This window comes from Spermophilus citellus, assembly GCF_964194105.1.
Source record: "Spermophilus citellus genome assembly, chromosome: 4".
In the NCBI taxonomy this organism is placed as follows: Eukaryota; Metazoa; Chordata; class Mammalia; order Rodentia; family Sciuridae; genus Spermophilus; species Spermophilus citellus.
The window spans coordinates 22,386,786-22,402,208 of record NC_138185.1 but is presented as its reverse complement, the minus strand read 5'-3'; the positions used below and the strand labels follow the sequence as shown (position 1 = coordinate 22,402,208).

At 48.1% G+C, this 15,423-nt stretch overlaps 1 protein-coding gene across 1 annotated transcript in view; it reads left to right on the top strand.

The window, feature by feature from the left end:
• The first annotated feature begins 384 nt into the window (after window positions 1-384).
• EPB41L1 (erythrocyte membrane protein band 4.1 like 1) overlaps window positions 385-15,423 on the top strand; it is a 123,261-nt gene continuing 108,222 nt past the window's right edge. The window contains exon 1 of the mRNA XM_081289625.1: window positions 385-813. The gene's annotated coding sequence lies outside the window, so the exon portion shown is untranslated. The remainder of the gene's footprint in view (window positions 814-15,423) is intronic.

Sequence of the window (15,423 nt, the reverse complement as noted above, 5' to 3'; positions counted from 1 at the left end):
CTGCCACCTGAGGCGGGCTGAAGTGCGCGGCGAGTTCCTTCGCAAGCTCTGGCCGCGGGAACAATAGGTGGGCGGCGTGGAGGCGGGTGGGCGTCGGCCAGGTCCCCGCTGGAGGTAGACAAGGCCGGCGAGCTGGGCGCCAAGCCGCGGGGTTAGCCCGGGGCACCGCGCCTAGCTCTAGTGTCTAAGCCAGGGAAAACCGAGGTCCGCGCTGGCAGTGGACCTGAGAGGAGGTGGGGGCTGGGACTGCGAGGGCTAGGAGGCCCCGGGTGGGGTCTTGTTCAGTTCTTCTCCTGGCTGCCAGTCCCCAGCCTCTGAGGTCCGCGGCGGCTCAGGTAAGAGCCTGGCCCACGTGGGGAAGCAGGCGGCGAACCTCTGCTCCAGGCCGGCTCAAGGGGCTCAGCCCCCTCCTCTGCTCCCCTCCCCGGGGGCCGGCGCGACTCCCCCCGACGCGCGGCTCCAGCCCCAGCTCCGGCGATCTGGCGGCTCCAGCGACTCTGGCGGCTGCGAGCTTCCCGGGCTTGTGGCGGTCACCGTTGCTGCTGGCCCGCTCGTCTGCCCGCCGCTGCCTGGGCGGCCGGGATCGCGGCCGCCTCCTCCGGGGGAGCGGGCCGGGGCGGGGCGGAGGGGGAAGAGGGGTGTGGGGGGTGGCGGGGAGGGGGCTGAGCGCCGTGGGAGGGAGCGAAGGAGCGAGAGAGCGAGCGGGGCATTTCTGCGCAGCTCGAGTGCGCCTCGGAGCCCGCCTGGGCGGCCGCCGGACGCAAGAACCGAGGGACACACAGCGCCCGGAAGCAGCGCCGCTGCCGCTGCCAGGTTAGCCTCCCTCCTGCCGGCCCCGGGGAGCCCACTGCGCCCGAGCTCGAGAGCGCGGGCAGGGCGATGGCCGAGGGCTGCGGGCTCTGGCCCGGACCCTAGAGCGCTGACAGGCGGGCGACGGGCTCGGGGGCGGGCGCCGGTGCTGGGAGCTCGGGGCTTCGATTTCTGCCTTTCGATACTGGCGCGTGTACGCGTGTCGGAGTCTACGTCTCTGGGTGTGTGTAGGGTGTGAGCGCGCGTGAGCACGAGGATCTGTGCAAGTGGATATTGGTGTGCGCGCGTGCGTATGTGCGCTGTGTGTGCATCAGTGAGGGTGTGTGCCCAGCATGTCTCCGCGCGTTGGGGCTGGGTGGTGTGTGCATATCTAGGTGAGGTTCTGTGTGTTTGCGCGTGCCTATCTGTGAATGTGCCTGCGAGAGGGTGTGTCCGAATGTGTAGCAGTGTGTGTACATCTGGATGAGGGTGTGTGCCAGTGGCTTCACTTAGGGCTGGAGCCTGTGGCGGTGTGTGTGTGTGTGTGTGTGTGTGTGTGTGCGTGCGTGTGCGTGTCGCTGTGTGCACGCCAGTGTGATTCCCATGTGTGAGCGTGTGAGGGCGGGTGTGTACCCGCGTAGCCCCCGTGTGCGTGTGCGCGGCTTTGTCTCCGCACTGCCGGGAGGAAGGGGTGGGAGCGGCGGCCGAGGCTCTGTCGTGGCCCAGAGCTGGACACCTGGCCCGGGCTGTGGGTGGCTGCGGTGGCAGGGGCGTCCCAGCCGGGCGGAGACTCCCTGCTGGCAGGTGGGCAGCCACACCCTAGGGGCCCGAGGAAGCTAGGCTGGCTGACAGTGGAGCCCGCGTTCTGTGCTGAGCTGGAGCGGAGGGCGTGTCCTGCTTGAATCATGGGTGTGTGTGTGCTGAGAGGGTGGGTGGATAGGTGTGGAAGGGTGGGTGTGTGGAGGCGTGGGTGTTGGGTGGTGGTAGTAGCGACAGCGGTCTTCAGGCTGGTAACCCAGCCAGTTCAGAGATCAATTTCCTTGTCGTGGCAAAAAGACTGTCACCCAGGGCCAGACCCAGTCTGGCCAGGTCAGCAGCTCTTCCACCGTCACCCATGCCACCGTTGGGCAGAGCAGCAGCTCAGGTGCCCTAAAAGGACTAAGAGGGAGAACCACTCTCTTAAAGGGCCCGCTCCTCCACTCCATGGAATCCCATCTCCGGAGACTTCTCTAATTTAAGAGACATGTCTCTGGGTGTGTCTACACCTTTCCCTAAGTATTGGGGCATGCATGCATTTCAAGATCTGTATTCTGTGTGCATGTTGTGTTCCCTCTGTGTGTTTGTTGTGCATTTTGAGTGCATATGTATCTTTTATCAATGAACAGTGAATAAGACATCTTTGATGTATATTTATCTGTTTTCATATTTGTTTTTATGTATGTATAGCTGTTTGTATATTAGCGAGTGAGTCTGTGTGTGGGGGTTTGCAAGGAAAGTGCCATTTTACTGCCAACTGGAATAGAACAGAAAAATTCTGCCCAAGGCCACTCTATTTTAGAAAAACTGGGTGAAAAGGAAGTTTGGGAATTTAGTCCCTAGCTTTGTGGGTTTTAGATACTGGTGCTGAAATGTAGATAGATTGGGGTTTGACAAGGATACAAGGATGGAGAGAAACAGAGGGTCTTATAGAAAGAATTGTTCTGGGAGAAGGCTGTACAAGTGCAAGAATTCTTCCTTTGCTTCCACTTCTTCCTCCTAACTTCACCTCCCCCTTTGCTGCTTAGTTTGCCAGGATAAGTGCACAAGATTTGAAATGTAAAGGGAAGGAGCTGCTAGTGTAAAAGGAAAGAAGGTGGATGGGTGATAGATTTGGGGGCCAACAGCAGATTTCTGCAATTCTTAAAATGTATCCCTGCCAAAGACAGCAGAGGCTGTGGAAAGCTGAGCTTCTGTTTCCTTCCCTGAATCCTAGGACATGGGAAAGGCTCTGTCCTGCAGCTTAGGAGCCCTGCATTCTGGTCTAGGGATCTCCTTTTGACTTTGATTCAACCCTTTATGGGTTTATCTGCTCAACCAGTACATTTTATTAAGCATCTCTTATGTTAAAGATTCTAAACTCCCCAATCCTTAGTTTCTCTGGCTGGGCAGCTAGGGGGCTGGATTTAGGATCTTTGAGGCCCCTTCCCTTACTTGAACTATTAGTTTGTCTGGTTGTTATACAGATCTAGGAAATCACCCTTTTAGTCTCCAAGGTCCCCACTTATCTTCTGCAATTCCTTTTACTCTAGCCTAGAGCAATGGTTCTCAAAGTGTAGTCCACAAGGTCACCCAGGAGTTTATTAGAAATGCAAATTTTAAGGACCTGTACCAGACCTACGGAATAAAAAATTCTGTGGGCGGAGCCCAGCAATCTGCGTTTTGACAAAAGTAGGTGGTTCTAACATAACTCTAGAGCAGTGCAGGTAGGGAGCCAGGACCCTCCTCTAGGCTGAAACACCTGGAAAGCTCCACCCCCACCTGTCCTCTGCCACAGGTACCTGAAGTAGAGTCAAAGTCCTGCCTGGTAGGTAGGGGTTCTGGTTTCAAGTCCCACATCTTCCTTTTGATCTTGAACAAGTCACTACTTTACTAACTAATGCAGTGACTCGACAGTGTCTGCTCTTGGCCAGGTTTCTCAGCATGGGATTTCCTGCTCTGCTCAGTGTCTCCAACCCTTACCTTGACCTACAAAGCCTTGTAAGATCCAGTCCCTGCCCACCTCCCGGAAATCAGACACTCTGGCCTTTTAGTTCACCCAGGCACCAAGAACTTTTGCCTTCGGGATTTTTGCACATGGTTCTTTCTACCTAGCACACTCTTCCTCTGCTGCTTATCTTGGCAGACTCCCCTGCTCAGATTTCAGCCCTCTGGTCATTCTCTGGAGTGGGTGGTGTTTGCCAGCTCCTTAGGCTTTCAGTTTCTCCTGTTATATAGTCTTTGAGCTTTCTGTCTTATGGGGCTTATGAGAGTTTGTTATACAGGAACTTGTTAGTTGTCTGTCTTTCCTAAGTAGACTGAAAATGTCATCTGCACAGGAACTTGCTTATTAATCTTCCTAGTGTCCCCCACAGTGATAGCTTATGATTTCTGTTCAATAAGTTTGTCCAGTGAATTGATTTATAAAATGGGAAATGTATAAAATGACACCCAAAGTTTCCCCTGAATCCTTGACAATATACTATCTAAGCAGGATGCAGACTTTTCTTTTTTTTTAAACACTCACGTTCTATATTTTATTTTAATATTTATTTTTTTAGTTGTAGTTGGATGCAATACCTCTATTTTATTTATTTTTATGTGGTGCTGAGGATTGAACCCAGGGCCTCACACATGCTAGGCAAGTGTTCTACTGCTGAGCCACAATCCCAGCCCCATGGGTGCAGACTTTTCTTAACCACATTTACCTTTTTTTTTTTTTTTTAACTGCTCTATCTCCTGGCTATAGATCTGAGCCTCCCACCCTGTCTCCAGGCTATAGTGAAAGCAGTAGAAAGCTCTTTGGGAGACACAGCCTAGCTTGTGTTCTATATCTTCCTGGATTAGGATTCTGGAGGAATGAGAAGAGGAAGAGCATTGAATGAGGAATCTAAAGATCTGAGTCCATGCCTTGTTTTTTTTTAAGAGAGAGAGAGAGAAATTTTAATATTTATTTTTCAGTTTTCGGAGGACACAACATCTTTGTTTGTATGTGGTGCTGGGGATCCAACCCGGGCCACACACATGCCAGGCAAGTGCACTACCGCTTGAGCCACATCCCCAGCCCTTATGCCTTGTTATGTGACAAATCACACCCCCCCCTTTTTTTTTTGCATGTTTCCTCTTTTGTCAAAAGAAGGTATTGGGATGGATGTTGTTCTTAGTACAGTAATTACCCTCTCCCCTTGCCTTGTTTTGGTACTAGGGATTAAACACAGGGGCCCTTAACCACTGAGCCACATCCCCAGCCTTTTATTATTATTATTGTTTATGTTTAATATTTATTTTTTTGGTGTAGATGGACACAACACAATGCCTTTATTTTTATGTGGTGCTGAGGATCGAACCTGGGTCCCTCCCGTACTAGGCGAGCGCTCTACCGCTGAGCCATAATCCCAGCCCTTATTTTATTTTTTAAACAATATTTTTTTAGGGGCTAGAGTTGTAGCTCAATGGTGGAGCACTTGCCTAGCATGTGTGAGGCACTGGGTTCGATCCTCAGCACCACATAAAAGAAAATAAATAAAATAAAGCATTCTGACCATCTACAGATTTTTACTACAAAAAAATTTAAAAATATTTTTTAATTGTAGACGAACATAATACCTTTATTTTATGTATTTATTTTTATGTGATGCTGAGGATTGAACCCAATGCTTCATAGGTGCTAAGCAACTGCTCTACTGCTGAGCCCCAGCCCTAGTCCTCCAGCCCTTTTTAATAGTCTACTTAGAGACAGGGTCTCACTGAGTTTCTTAGGACCTCAGTAAGTTGCTGAGGTTGGCTTTGAACTCATGATCCTCCTACCTCAGCCTCCCAAGCAGCTGGGATTACAGGCATGTACCACTATGTCTAGCTCAGGAATTCCCTCTTATCTACCAGAGTTATATACCAAGATCCTCAATGGGTTCCTGAAAGCAGGGATAGTACCAAACTCTGTGTGTTTGTGTGTGTGTATGCACACATATATGTATGTATACATACGCAGATATATACGTGTGTGTATATGCATAAAACACTATGGGTTTTTTTCCTATTAAGTCTAGGGCTTTCACCTTTTCACTAAAAGGAAGCATTTCCTGGTTTTTCTTTGGCATATATAAATTGCCAACATCACTATTGTGCTTTGGGCCATTATTATGTAAAATAAGGATTGAATACAATTATTGGGATACCAATACTACAGTTGATCTGATATTAGATGGCTGCTAAGTGACTAAAGGACAGGTAGCATATATAGAGTGGATACATGGGACAAAGAGATGATTCACATCCTAGTCAGGACAGAGCCAGGATGGTGTGAGATTTCATTATACTACTCAGAATGGCCTCCAACTTAAAATTTATGAATTGTTTATTTCTGGACTTTTTAATTTAGTATTTTCAGACCATGGTTGATAAAGGTAACTGAAACTGTGGAAAGGAAGGGATACTACCTTGATTACCAGCATTGGCTCTGGATTCATTTAGTCTTTGCCATGTACTAGTTGGGTGGACTTTAGCAAGTGATTGCATCTCTTCATTTTCCCACCTGTAAAGCAGAACCAATAATAGTCTCTGTTTCAGGGCACTGTTCTGAGAATTAAATGAGACAACACATATGGAATGCTTAGCACAGTGTGGGCACATAGTAAACATTTGGTAAATGTTAGCTGTTATTATTATTATGGTTGCTCCACAATCTAGTTCAACATTCTTGAATGCCTTTGTACTGGGCCTTAGACCTATGGAAAGAGATATGACCATAACAGTGTTCACAGACTGAGGGTGGGGACAGACATGCAAAGATGCAGTACCACAAGGACAATGTACAAGGTGCCAGGGTGTGGCTACTATGAGGAAAATTCTTTATGGAAGAGAAAGAGAGATGGTGTTTGAGTTTAATTTGGTTTCAAGGTGGTTGCAACAGCATATGCTAAGGCAACAGTTCCATGTCTTTGGAGCGGAAGGTGGCTAGAGGTGGGGACAGGTGGGGTGAGTGGCTGGAGATAAGGCTGAGAGGAAGGTTGGGGCCAGATTTGTCACAGGCTGAAGAGCTTGACCAAGTTCAGCAGGTGGTGGGGAACTAGGAAGAGAATTAAGCCAACCCGGAAGGATCAGATTTGCATTTCAAAAACATCTCTCCAGGTGGTGGTGGAGAATGATTTAGGATAGAAGGGGAGGATTGTTGACTGGGACAGAGGCTGCTAAACAAATTCAAAGGGAGGCCCCAGCAGGGTAGATAGGGGCCTAGAACATCAAGAAGCCTGGATGAGGGACTTTTCACTTCATGAGTCCCCCCTTAAATCTCCACAGCTGCCTAATAAATGGAAATCTGAAAACCAGAGTTTGAGAGCCCCGGGTCTACTACTCAAAGGACACATGGTGTGTTAATTTCCTAGGGCTGCTATATGCGAGTATCACAAACCTGGGAATTTGGAGCCACAGAAATTTATTCTCACAGTTCTGGAAGCTGGAAGTCTGAAATCAAGTGTCAGCAAGGTTGGTTCTTTCTGGAGGCTCCCAGCGGGCAAGTCTTTTCCATGCCTCTTACCTAGCTCCTGCTGGTTGCCTGCAATGGTGATCCTTCACTTGCAAAAACTGCATCTCTTGTCACATGGCTTTCTCCCTGTGACTCTGTGTCATATTATAAGGACACCACTCATATTAAGTTCAGGACCTACCCTTACCCTAATCCTAATCCAGTATGACCTCATTTTAACTTAACTAATCACACTTGCAAAGACCCTATTTCCAAATGAGTTCATATTTTGAGCTTCTATATAGACATGATTGGTGGGGGTGGGGTCACTATTCAACCCAATATAGATAGGAAGAAAAAGAGCATAGGCCTTGGAGTCTCACAAACCCTGGCCCAAATTCAGGCTTCGAACAGAACAGTCATGAGCTTTAGGGTAGATCAGTTACTTTTTTTCAGTCTCTGTTCTCTCTTCAATGAAACAGGGACAGTAGTACCTACACTAGTGTTATAGTGGTAAGATCTGATCAAGATAAGTTGTGAGCAATCTTAGTGAGGTGGTACACAGTAAACACTCAATACTTACTACTTTCTCTTCAGCATCTCCTTCTCTGTCCTTAGCAGTTTCAACAAGTTACTTAATCATCGGGCTTCACTTTCCTTACCTGCCAAATGTGCATAAACATCATCCAGCCCTACCTACCTCCCCAGATTGCAAATCTCAGGAGATAATGAGAAAGCTCTTTGTAAATTGCTTAAGGATTTGTTGCTTTGATTTTTAAAAAATATTTATTTATTTTAGTTTTAGGTGGACACAGTATCTTCATTTTATTTGTATGTGGTGCTGAGGATCAAACCCAGTGCCTCACGCATGCTAGGCGAGCGCCCTACCCCTGAGCCACAACCACAGCCCCTGTTGCTTTGATTTTTAATTATAATTGTCATTATCATAATAACCCTTGGCCTTTGCTACATCCATCCTCTGCACTCAGCAGAACCTAGCGCAGCCCACTCCCCTCCAAGGCAGGTCCTCTTTCCACTTTGGGACTGGATGCATCACATGAGGTGTAGCTGCTGTCAGAGCTGGGAGGATCTTAGAGATGGTCAATGTCATTGCCCTCATTAGCCTGGGGAGGGACAGTGATACCTGGAAAGAAGTGACACCAAAGGTTAGGGGGCTTTGGAATACCTTGTTCATAGCTCCAGTGTATGCTCCCAGTAATGCTTTACCTTAGTTGCAGATTTAGTCTCTGAAGCAGGAGCTTGGGGCTCGTAGAAGCCTAGAGGGCTCTGTATAGGTCCCAAAGGTGGGGATCCAGCAGAGAAGAGTTCTGCTGAGTCTGGATCAGAATTGCAAAATAGGCAGTGCCTTTGTGGGTTGAACGGTAGGTTGTTTTGTTGTCAGCCTGACCCTGGCCATCTCTGTCAGTTCCAGCTGGAGGGCAGGAGGCCACTATGTACCGGCAGCAGCTTGCAGAGCCAGAGCCTGGAGGTAACCCAAAGCTTCAATACCCTATTGACAGCCAGGGCAGTGCTTCTCAGCAGGCTATTCCTAGGCCTTGTGCTGCAAAGGATCTGGAAAGGAGAGAGGGCTTATCCTGTTCTGGCAGTTTCCATCAAATCCTCTTCCTTTCCCTCAAGTTGGGGAGTCAGGCCCTTTCTGGGCCCCTGAATTCTTCCACTTTCCTTTTCTCTCTCTTCCTCTTGGTTTTCTCTCCCCCTTCTCTCTGCTGATCCCTTCCCCTCCCCTACCTTCTCTCCAGATTAGAGGTCTACAGCTAAAATTTCCAGACCTACTTCAGGTGGCTGGTTTTGAGGCCTCTAAAGAATTAGATCCTCACAAGAGGCCCACTCTAGTGACTGAGAAACCACTGCTTGCACTTACTGGCTTCCTTTAGCCAGGACCTATGCTAAGTGCTACACGTATCTTATGTTATTTAATTCCTGCAACTGCCTAGCAAGGCAGCGGTTATGGTGCACAGTTCATCAAAGTAAGTAAAATGAGTTCCTCAAGGCCTGCCCAATCCTCAGCCCTCGGGAGGCACAGCTGGAATCTAAACTCTCTTTGCCCAAAGCCCATGGATTCTTCTGGGCTTTTAAGAACAAAGGGATGTGCATTTGCTCAGGTTCTGAGGACAAATGCTTACCTCTGAGAGCAGGGTCTCCAATCCAGGGATCCAGCACTCTGCCACCACTTCAGGGACTGGCCTTCTCATGGCACCAGCCCTGGAGCTGGCCAGGGCTCTGGCTTCATTTGGTATTAGGCAGCTAGCTGTCCACCTTTGGGAGACACCTGGCATCAGGAAGAGTTGACAGGTTAGGTCTGAAGGTCCTTTCCTGTTTTCCTGTTGACCATCTTAGTTTTTCATGGATGATTTTGAGTCTTTCAGTTAAGGAAGCTTATGATTTGCAAAGAGCACTAGTGTTCTGTTTTGTTTTATTGGCTTATATAAACCAATCAGAATGTTGGGCTTTATTGTGGCATATTCATACATACATATAACACAGTTTGATCAAATTCATTCCTTATTACCTTCCCTTGACTCCCACTCCCCTTCTTCTTCATTGATAGTCCCCTTTTACATTCATGATGTCCTCCACTTTTTTTCTTTCTCTAGCTTTCATATGAGAGGAAACATGTGATATTTATCTTTCTGAGTCTGGCTTATAACATAACGCAAAAAGCATCAGTTTTGCCTGCTTAGAAGGTGCTTGGGAGCTTGGGAATCCTCCCTCAGGGTTAGTGATGGCTGGAACTCTGGAGGAAATGGGCAGGGAGGCAAAGGCTGGAGCCTGGAGAGACAGCTTCTGTTAGAAAGGGGAAAATAGGAAATAGGAATGGCCCAAGGTCCAGTGAGGCAGCCTGGGCCTCCTCACACCCCAACTTCAGCCCAGGAGTCCAGACTTCCTCCCATTCAGGGCCTTTAACCTCAGAGTGTCACTCCAGAGTTGGGGCAGCTGCAGTCATGTGCTGAGCCCCCACCTACCCCACCAGCCTAGACAGCTGCTCACCTGAGTAGAAGGGACCTTGATGAAGGAGCAGTGGCTTTAAAACTCTTAGCCACAGAACCCACTCTTCATAGGCAAGAGAGGAGAAAATCAATGTGTGAAATGGCTCAAGGGGAAACAGCCGGGCATCCCATCCCATCCCCCTAACTCCTAGGGTTCCTGAGGCCAGGTTTGTGGAACTTTGTTCCTGCTAAGAGCAGCAAAGGGGACCCGGCTAAAACACTCTGTTTCAGAACCCACCACAGAGGTTCAGACTCAGCTGTTTCATGGGGCTGGTTATTAGCCTACAGATTCCCTCTCACAGTGATTGGAATGCAGATGATTCTCACATTGCCCTTGAAGTACACTGGTCTCAGATATGTGTGAACTTCTGAATTGGCATGCACAATTTTGAGATTGTCCATTGTCCCCAGGGGAGGATCCTTTGGCTTCATCCAAGTTTTTGAATCATGACCCATAAAAGTTTAAAACCACTGTCTGCAGGGTTGTTTTATGGAGTTGAAGGTAAGGTCTAGAGAAGGGTCACCAGGGAGCTAATGACAGAGCCAGGTGGAGAAGGTTGGTTTCCCAAATCTCCATGTTCATTGCTGGCTCTGCTGTGAAGTGCTGAGGGCCTAGTTTTTCAACCTGTAAAATGGGAGTTGAGCAGGCTAATACTAAGATCTTGCATAGCTTTGATCTTGGGTTCTGGAAACTGGTCTTTGATTGCCCAGTCATGTTCTTTGCTCTTCTCCTGGCTATCTCCCCACAATCACCCACCTCTGGTGGGGCCACCCTCTTTAGCATCTTTATTCTCTGAGTTTCTGGGCAGAGCCTGGATTCTGGCTCTTCTTTGTCTCTTTCCTCTTGTTAAACCATATGTCCAGATGCTCAGGCCTCTCGCCCTTTCCCTGACCACTCACCATATATGCACCAGATGCCTGTGAGTCTGGGGAAGCTCAAGGTGGCCTTTCTGCGGGGCTGGATGCTCAGACTGATGCGAAGGGAGGGGCTAGGACAACGCCCTGCCAGAGGCTCCTGGGACACGCCCATCGCTCACCTGTGTCTTTGCCCTTGCTCCCTCTGTTCCTCCCTGCCAGGAATGCCACCCCCACCCTTCCCCAATCCCTGTCAAAAGCCTGTCTGCCTTTTTAAGGCTGAACTCAGATGCCAGCCTGGTGAGCCCTCCCCCAACCTGCACAATGAGGTTCACTTTACCTCCTCTGCATTCCCTTTGCACCTTATCTGCTCCCCTCTGGGGACAAGCTCTGCTTATTTTGGCTTTGTCTGGGGAGAGGGCTGGTCTCTCACTAGGCCATGATCCCTCTAAGCACTGGAATGTCTCATGTCTCATTCTTTCTCCCCAGCCCCTAGCGCAGGGCTGTGCACAGAGCAGATGCTTAATCCAGGCTTATGAAGTTTTATTAGCAGAATCTGCCTCCAGCCTTGGGCTGGGCTGGTTTCTTTGGAGCCCCTGTGGCCCATGTCACTAACAGGCTGCAACTTCTCACATATCCCCTCCTTCATTTATGGGTTGGAGAAAGGCCAAGGAGGGTAGAGGCTAAGAACTTAAATTCCAGTCTTGATGCAGCTGTTTTCTGACTGTGTGACCTTGGAGAAGTCACTTTCTCTTTCTTTTATTTTTATTTTTATTTTTTTAAGAGAGAGAGAGAGAGAATTTTTTAATATTTATTTTTTAGTTTTCGGCGGACACAACATCTTTGTTTGTATGTGGTGCTGAGGATTGAACCCCATGCCAGGCGAGCGCGCTACTGCTTGAGCCACATCCCCAGCCCACACTTTCTCTTTTTTTTTTTTTTTTTTTTTTACTTTTTTTACTTTTTAAAAAATTTTTTTTTACTTTTTTTTACTTTTTTTTACTTTTTTTACTTTTTTTTACTTTCTCTTTCTTAGTCTCAATTTTCTCAACTTTAAAACAAAGGGCTAGGGATGGCAAGTTTTTTTTTTTGGGGGGGCTATAAAATTAACTTAAATGCTATGTGTAAAATGTTGATATAGCATTGTAAAGAATAAATGGACAATAAATTATAACTCATGATTTTTTAGTTAATGGCTACCTGTTGTTTAGCAAATACCTGTTGTTTTAGTAAATACCCTTGTTCAGAGTCATCCTCTGAACAAGGGGTACTACCTACGGTGTTCTGAGCATTGCACTGGGGGGCCAGGGTGAGAGAGAAGAAAAATCATAATAGGAGTTCTGAGGTCTTAAGGTCAAGTGTGGGCATCAAGACCCTAGCTCAGGAATCAGGGGCTGGCAAATACATGGCTGAATGAGTTGAGAAATGAACGATTTTGTCGATTCCATGCCAGAGGTGACATTGAGCTAAAGGACATGAAGTAGGAGGGGCAACAAGAGGCTGGGAGGGGACAATGGGAGGCATGTATGTAGAGGTTACAGGATGGAAGAAAGAGCAGGATGGACGGATCTGCACACAGAAGGGACTTGGGGTCTGCATCTCAGGTGGAGAGGGAGCATCAAGCTTTGTTTTGCCAAGAAGAATTTGGGGGACTGATGGCTCACAAGGGCACCCCTGAGAGCAAGAGAGAGAAGCCTGGGGTGTGGGGCAGGAAAATGAGAGCTTTCTGTTGGAGGCAGTGGGAACCAGTGAAGGCTGCAGGCAGGGGTGGGCAAGGGGGGGCCTTGGTCCCTTTCTGCCCAGTCGGGAGCTGAGAGTGGCTTCAGTTCTGGGCCTCTGCAGGGCTGCCTGTTTACCAGGCCAAGGTTAGGATTTGAACCCTCATTTGCTTGTAGTTAAAGTACAAACTGATCCCAGAAATATCAGAATTTCTAAAGATCAGAGTCAACTGGCAGAAGAAATGTTCTCTTAACCTTACACAGATGGGAGGCAGAGGCCCAGGACCGGGAAACACGGAGGGACCTGCTCCCTGAGCTCACAGTAGGCTGTCGACCTAGGCCTGTGTTAGGGGTTGGGGGAAGAGAACCCAAGGAGGGAACCCAAGGAGGATGTAAATGACAAGCTCACGTCAGTTTGGGAGCAATCTGTTGCCAGGGTGTGTGTGTGATCCCAGGTGAGTGGGAGGGGAGTGGGCTGCAGCTGGCATCATCATTCCAGGTTTTCCTTCCGGAGAAGGAGAAATGTAGGGCCATATAGGTGGGATCCAGGGGAATATTGCGATGTGGGGGAGATCAGGGGGTGGCCTGAGAGAAGGCGGCTGTTGCCAAGCAGCGAAAGACATGACTTCATTAGAACAGCACAGGCCTCTGAGCATTGTGGGCCTGGCACCGTTCACCAGCCCTAAGCTGGGGCAGGATCACCTTCATGACTGGAAGGAACCAGGGCTCCCGAGGTCACAGTTGGAAAGAATGGAGCAAGGAGCAGCGTCCAGTGCTGAGGTGCTTCAAAACCATGTCCCTGGCAAGCTCTGGGTGGCCACTGTTCCAATTTTGGGAGATCTTGGGGGTCTAAGAGGTTAGGAGTTCCCAGCTCAGGTCAAGCCATCTTTCGCCTCCCTTCCTTGCTCCTCCATCAGGCTGCTCACCTAGCTGGCCTGTTTTATTCTAGTTTCCCCTCACCCCTTATTGGTTAAAAGTATTTATTGAGCTCCTGCTATGTGCCAGGCACTACCCTGACCTCATTGAACTTAAGCCGTCACCTCTTAGCACAGACAACTGTTCCACATTTGCAGGGAGGGGCTGGGAGGAGCAGTTGGGGAGGTCACTAGATGCCCTTCTGTCTTCAGCCTTGCCCTCTTCCAAGTTCCCCTATTTTCAGATGGGACTTCTTGCTGGAATTAGCTCCTGCTAAAGTGGAAACCAATCACAGTTAATTGTTAAACCTAATAGCTAGTGAAAATTTCACCCTGCTGGACTGGTAGGCAGGAGCTGAGAGGGCCGAGCCACCCGGGTTTTTCTGGCCTGTACCTGCCACCTTTTCCCTACTATAGGCTCTGTCTCTAGGCTCTCTCCTGTCCAGGGACAGGAGGCCACTTGGATCCTTTCCCCGTCCTCCAGCTGAGGCCGCCCTGGGAGGTTAGTCCTGGCTCCAGTCCAAGGGCCTCTGTGTGAGTGCTCTTGCAGGGCAGGTGGGAAAGAGCACCTAGTGACCCAAAGAACAGGCAGCCAGCAGAAGTCCTGACTTTGCCCCTGCTGGGCAGGGGTGAGGGGGAGGTAGGGAAGGTGTCATGGTGTCCCAAGCCCTCCACACGGGACCTCTGCCCAGCACAGCCCGTGCATCTTTCTTTTCTTTCCTTCCCCTTTAGCCTCTTCACTAGATTTCCTGTTCTGGGCCATTCTCTGCCACTAAATTGTGGGAGAAGGATTCCTGAGAAGAGGGCAAAGGATTGTTTCTTTCTCCAGAAACTGATTCTCAGACTAGAATGGGCCCCTGTCACACTTTAGGGACAGAGCCCATGTCACCTGCCCTGTCAAAGCTTGGACAGGTGGCCCACCTCTCTGAGCCACAGAGTCATCCTCTGAACAAGCAGTACTATGATTCCTTCCTTACCATCATTGTGAATATTATAGGCACCATATGTAGGCATTAATATTAGGCTCAGCCTAATTCTATTCTATTAAATGAATAGAAGCCGTTCTATTCAGATGCCAGTTTACTTCTGAAGCTTAGCTCTGGGTTTGAGCGAATGAGACCATCAGTTCACACCCTCAAGGACTTGACTTCAGAGCTGCAGCTGCTTTATACAGTAGCCACTAGTCATGTGGTTGTTGAACACTTGAAATGTGGCTACTGTGACTGGGGAACTGAATTTTAAATTTTATTTAATATTTAGCCAGGTGAGGTGGTGCACACCTGCAGTCCCAGCAACTTGGGAGGCTGAGGCAGGAGGATCACAAATTTGAGGTCAGCACATATCACTTAGCAAGGCCCTAAACAACTTAGTGAGACCCTGTCTCAAAATAAAAATTAAAAAGGGGGTGTTGGAATTGTGGCTTAGTGGTAGAGCCTAGCACAGGCAGGGCCCGAGTTCCATCCTCAGTACCACATAAAAATAAAGGTATTGTGTTGTGTTCATCTACACCTAAAAAATAAATATTTTTAAAAAAGGGGGTGGGAATGTAGCTCAATCTCCAGTACCAAAATTTTTTAAAAACTTAATATTTAATTTAATTAACTGAAAATTAAAAAATGACACTCCATTGTGGACAAACTTCTACAATTGTTTGGGAACTTGGATTTGTGAATATACTTTTTCATTTGTAAAGGCTAAGATAATCTAAATATCTATTAAAAATTTAACATCTGTATCAAGAAGTGCTGTTAAGTATAAAGTATATACTAGATCTGATTTAGTATGAAAAAAGAATGTAAGATATTTAAATAGTATATATTTGTGTGTGTGTGTGTGTGTGTGTGTGTGTATATATATATTACATGTTTAAATTGATATATTGGTTAAATATATTATTAGAATTAATTTCAGGACTGGGGATGTAGCTCAGTGGTAGAATGTTT